Here is a 6,000-nt window from a genome sequence, read left to right as displayed (position 1 = left end):
TTGCATTGCGATGCAAATATAAACACAAGCGACTGCCTTTGCGCAATGCCGACAGCTTGTTGTTTGAAATGCAAAACGCAATTTTCCTCAAAATTATTTAACTGCACTGTACCTCGTGTTTTCATGTCCTGGCTAGCAAAACTGTGACCTAAAGTAACCACTTTATCAACAACAAGCATGCATTACATAATTGATCGGCATGTGGTACGTGCAAATAAAAATGTGAATTTTAAGAGAAGTAATTCCTGAGCTCTTTGTTAGCATACAATAATTAACGGCATATTCAGGTCACTTTAAACTTGTGTTTTAGCATCTTCACAAATCTAAAGCGATGATCATGTTCAAAGCATGTGATGCAAACGTTACTGGCAGACTCACTCTTATAAAGACATCGATGCGTTTAATTCTACTTATACTCGTCGTTGTTTCATTTGGAAGTAGTAAATGAAGCACATCACAACAGAGGGCTGCTGGCTCCATGCCTCACCTGGGCATTTAGTCCTTGTGTGTCTGCCTTCTTTTCTGCGTGATGCAGTTTACAGGATGCACAATCAAACCTACCAGTATGTACTTTTGTTTTTCCAAAGGGCCATGAGCCGGTGCTTCTTCTGAGCAGCCCCCGCTCCAGCTTTTGCAGCCTCGCCGCTCGCAGTGGTTATTGGCTGTCGTGCCTGCCCATCAAAAGGAGTGATTTCCTTCTCCATGTAACTAACAGCCCATCCTGGCTGGCACCTGTGTGATGCGTATATGGCCTAACAGATGGTTTGCAGCCGACATAAACTGGTTTACTGAAAACAGGCGCTTCTGAATGCAAGCAATACAAATCAAATAACTTGTCAGGACATAAACAACAAGCATTAGCAATGCAATAGGTCTCGCATTTGTTTAAGTTAGAGCTGTTGCCCTTGAAAATGACAATGTTTTTAACTTGTGTTATTTTATTTGCAGTGGAGTAATTATATTTGTATATATTTGCTGATCCAACTTGGCTTGATGTACGCCTCCAAAACTATATGGATGGCCACATCATAGGCTATATTTCTAATTTGTCCATGATGCACACCATCCCGGATACTGAACAACAGGCTAAAAGCTTTCAGCAAAGCCAGTAAGTTCCAAAGGGGAGACTTATTGGCTTTGCCAGTGCTTGTTTAACTTTATCACTGATCGTGGTGTCCTTCAAGTGGGCGCCGCGCTGAGTGTTAAAGGTAAATAATGAAGAAACCGAACGCAGTGCCCTTGAAGCGGTGCCGCACTCAGTTTTAAAGTAAAAAAAAGAAATAAAGTGAGCGCGGCGTCCCAAAAGTTGGCGCCGTGCTCAACATGAAAAATGAATTAGAAAATGATCTAGTTGTCCCTAAAGCGGGTGCCGCAATCATTATGCAAATTCCCTAAAAAGCAGCCGCCATTGTCCCCATCAGTGCCAATACCAAAAATAGTGCTCGCCCCCTAGGTAAAGCCGGCCGTGTAACCAACCAAGTAAAAGGTCCCGTCGTTATGGACCGTAACAAATGGAGTCAAGACGGTACCAAGATGGGACTAACATGCCCATTTACGAATCAGAAGCCACCATTTAAGAAGGACAATGCACAAAGCCAATGACAAATATGGGCAGAGAATGGGAAAGGCTTCAACAACATACCCTTATACAGCATGCCTCGCAGAGTGGGCAGCGCATGCGCGCTGCCACCAGGCTCGACCTAAAAATGACGAGAAATAAAAGTATTTCTTCTCGTTTCGCCATTCTAACACCTGCTCTTGCATGGCGTTAGTGTTTGGCGCTGCCTCATTGCACATCCTTGTAAATATGGGGCAGTGTAAAGAAGCAATGGGTATTGCAGTGGAATGCCCACTGCAACATCCACTGAACGCCCCTTTCACTCTAAGTGATGCTTGTAAAGGGGCCATATTTACAGGGCGGCGCTAAGCCACAATCACATTGCATTGTACATATGAAGAAGAGCACAGCGCAAGCAGAACGTCGCTAAAAGTGACTTTCTGGAGGTGCAATCCCCTTGGAAACATAGCACAGTGGATTTTCACTGCAAACGTCCCTTAAGTGGTGTGAAAAAACCCCAGGACATCGCATCAGCCTCACTACAGGCGCTATTGACTTTCTCGCAGAGGATGGAAGAGTTAAGATGCACAAGGCTTCAAACGGTCTTGGAAAGCTAGAGCCTTTAAAAACAAGCCGAGTGCTTTATGGGTAATAATTGCTGCATCCCTTTCCATTCATGTTTTATACCGCGCTCTTATTTTTAACACCTCTTTCAAGGCAGACAAAGGCCTGACCCTCTCGACCACGCTGGCGCGCAAACAGGAAGCTGCCACTCGAATTGCTCTAATAGCCATGGTTTACTCCTTACTTCCCGACCCCTACAGAATTTTTTTTATGGTAGAGTGGAGAGTGTAAACATCAACCCCACCCCCAAACCTGACAGAAGTTCAACAAAATACTGAGTGGAAAGAGGGTGGCAGCATTCAAAGGGCCTTGGGTACTCCTCAAAAATGAAAAAAGACTGCCTCGCCGCTGTTGCTAGCCAATCTGCAGGCAACAGGTATCCCAGCAACAACTATATTTAGTTGCATAATATTTTTCTCTTATGAACAAAGAAATAAAAATGAAGAAGTCGTAGGATTGCTACTTATGTTGTTTCTTGACACTCTGTGCAGATTCATGATAATTACTACTCAGGCGGTACCCCTTATATCCAAAGAACACGCCCGTAAGCACGGATGCAGACCTCTTTCTGTAGACTTTATATTCGAGGGGTTCACGAAACGTTATCTTTTGGGGTGAATTGTGATAATTTTCAGCTGGGTTTTAAATAAATTGGCACCTTTTTAAAAATAGCTGATAAGAGAAATGAAGGTGGGTGTAAAATGTCTGTTTTAATTTTATGTATTTTTTTAAATTACCTAAACTGACATGAATCAAACTGAAATAAATTGAAACTAGCTCTGTGTGAACACCTTTCAATATTGTTGTGCTGCCCGATAGAACTTATGCTTTGTGCTTTGATGCAGGCCTTCAAAATACGCATCCCAGGCAGGCTGGAACCATATATATATATTTTTTTTATTTTAAGCAATTTATTGAGCGCACAACTACCCTGAGGTGTCTCGGCGCTATGGACAGTTTGTTAAACAAAAAAGAGAGGAGGGAGTTATTTACTGAAATAGCCATGTTTTTATTTTTTTTGCGGAAGGACAACAAGGTAGGGGTATTTTTGTTGTGTAGAGGGAGTGTGTTCCAGAGTCTGGCCCTGGCCACAATAAATCTTCTGTCTCCCCAAGTGACTTTCTTAGTTCTGGGAACAATTAACAGATGATCTGAAGAGGACCGTAAAGTCCTGTTCGGTCTGTAGAGGCATAGGTTTTTTAAAAAAAATTCGGGACCTGAATTGTGAATTGCTTTGTAGGCTATACACAATGCTTTGAATTTTGTTCTGCTTTTTATGGGTAGCCAATGTAATTGTCGAATGACTCCTGAGATGGATTTAAACTTGGGTGTGCCTGAGAGAATTCTAGCTGCGGCATTTTGTACCATCTGTAATTTGTGTAAGACTTTTTCTTGTGCGTTGATGAGTAAGCCATTACAATAATCTATTTTAGACATAACGAGCGTGCTGATGAGAGTTTTGCCTGAATTAGAAGGAAGAAAGGGTAGAAGTTTCTTTATCATCCTAATCGTGTGAAAGGAAGATGAGATGACAGAGTTGACATGAGGAATGAATGATAGCTTGTCGTCAAATAAAATTCCAAGGTTTCTGACCTTGGTGACCGGGACCGGCGGGTGCCTAGTTCCTCTGGCCACCAGGAAGGAGACCAGCTGGGGAGTAGGTTTCCAAAAATCATCACTTCCGTTTTCTCGGAATTCAATTTCAAACAATTATTTGTCATCCAAGTACTAATGGTAGACATTCCCTTCTTAAAGTTGTTTGCGACTAAATTACCGTTCTCATGTATTTCCAGCACAATCTGGGTGTCATCGGCATAAGATGTGAGCCGCAGATCGTGAGTCTTGATGATTTTGGCAAGGTCTGACACATATAGGTTGAACAAAGTGGGACTTAATGAGGATCCCTGAGGGACACCACATGGTAGAGAAAAAGAAGGGGTATCGTATCAACCGAGTTTTACATGTTGGGTACGGTTGGCCAGGAAAGATGTTAATAGGGCCTTGGCTTTGTCTTTGATCCCTATGGCTGAGAGACGATCGATCAAGATGGAATGGTCGACCGTGTCAAACGCTGCTGAGAGATCCAGCAGCACCAAGCCCGCGGTGCCTCCCTTGTCCATGGTTGTCCGTATTTCGTCAGCTGTTTTAATGAGAGCTGCTTCCGTCCCATGACCTTTTCTAAAACCAAATTGGGTGTCGTCTAAGAAATTGTTGTTTTCAATGTAGTCAGCCAGCTGAGTATTCATCACCTTTTCTATAATCTTTGCAGGGAGAGGAAGACCTGCAATGGGTCTATAGTTATTACAGTCTGTAGGATTGAGATTGTGTTTTTTGAGTAGAGGTTTGATCACTGTCTCTTTCCAGATGGAAGGATATATTCCTGTTGAGAACATAGAGTTGCAGATGTTGGCAAGTTCAGGACCTATGATTTCTGGTATACGTTCTATTATGTTAGGAGGGCAGGGGTCATTGGGGGATCCGGATTTGGAAGTGGAGATGAGATCGATAATGTATTCTGTTGTGATTTTTTAAAATTCTGGAAAGGAGGGGGAGGGGTCGTTATTGATAATTTGTGATGTAACGAGATTGCTTGATGAAGAGTCTATACTGGTAGTAATAGATTGTATATTTGTGGAGGCGAGAGCTGAAAAGTTGGAGTAAATGTGAATGACTTTATTTTGAAAACATCTAGCGAGATCATCACAGAGAGTTTGTGTGGGTGTTGTCGAAGGGGTGGTATCGGGTCCTGAAAGTTTGGTGACGACTCTATATAGTTGTTTATATATGCGCTCACTGAAAATATATCGGAGCGCTAGTTTTTTTTCTTATACATTTCATATAAGAGGCACCGTGAGATGTTTTTGACTGCGACACAGATCCATTCTGCTCTGACCAGGCCACCATGCTCCCTGACATAGACACTTTTCTTGAGAAACAATACGGGTTAATGTCTAAATGAAACAAGCGTTGACAAAGCTATTAGGTCTCGCCTACGAGAGATCAGTTGAATTTGTTATTATTTTTTAGTCATGTTGTACATTACTTTCCTCCTCCATCTTCCTCATCACAGTCACCCAGGAGAACTATGTGTTCGGGGCACAGCATTCACTCATAGAAAAAATTCCCCACCCAACATGGCGGCCTGACAGGAAGTATCTATCACCTGACCTATCCTGTTTTTTTCTCTGTCTTCTGGCTGGAAAACCCATAGAAGTTGCAATGCTGGCATTTGAATGCGGTGGAGAGTATGTTTTCCTTTCTTTGTTTTGTGGGATGGCTATAGCGTCTCAATTTTTTTCTTTTTTGTGCATATCTTAGTTTCTGGACTGATGCTCTTGCACTGGGTGATTGGTGCAGCGGGGTCCATTTTTATTTTTTTGATACCTCCGCTCCCATGCTAAGCGATTGGGAGCCGCAGTGTGTTTTCATGTTTTTCTCACTGCCAGTCCTACACTGAGCCACTAGGAGTGGCGGTGATGTTTTTTTTCTTCCTTGCGCTGCTCCTGCACTTATGAGGTCAGGAGCAGCGGTCACTCCTTGGGTTGTGTGCCTCCACTCTAGCGCTGATCGCTGGGGGTGGGGGTAGCGGGCTTGTCTTCTGCGACTTGTGCTGACTACTGCACTTACCTCAATGGTGTCATCGAGCTGGGTATTGGCTTGTGCCTGCCTAGCTCACCCACTAGGCAATTTCCCTCGGGAAGTCATGGAGGCAGGTTGCCGACTTCGGCGAGCCGCTTCACCTGGTCAGTGCTGGTTGTTTGGTAACGGCGTCTCTCTCTGGTATTTATCGATGTAGTTCTTCCTCCATGTCAGCATTT

Source organism: Triturus cristatus, chromosome 7 (genome assembly GCF_964204655.1).
Source record: "Triturus cristatus chromosome 7, aTriCri1.1, whole genome shotgun sequence".
In the NCBI taxonomy this organism is placed as follows: Eukaryota; Metazoa; Chordata; class Amphibia; order Caudata; family Salamandridae; genus Triturus; species Triturus cristatus.
This window is presented reverse-complemented; position numbering follows the sequence as displayed.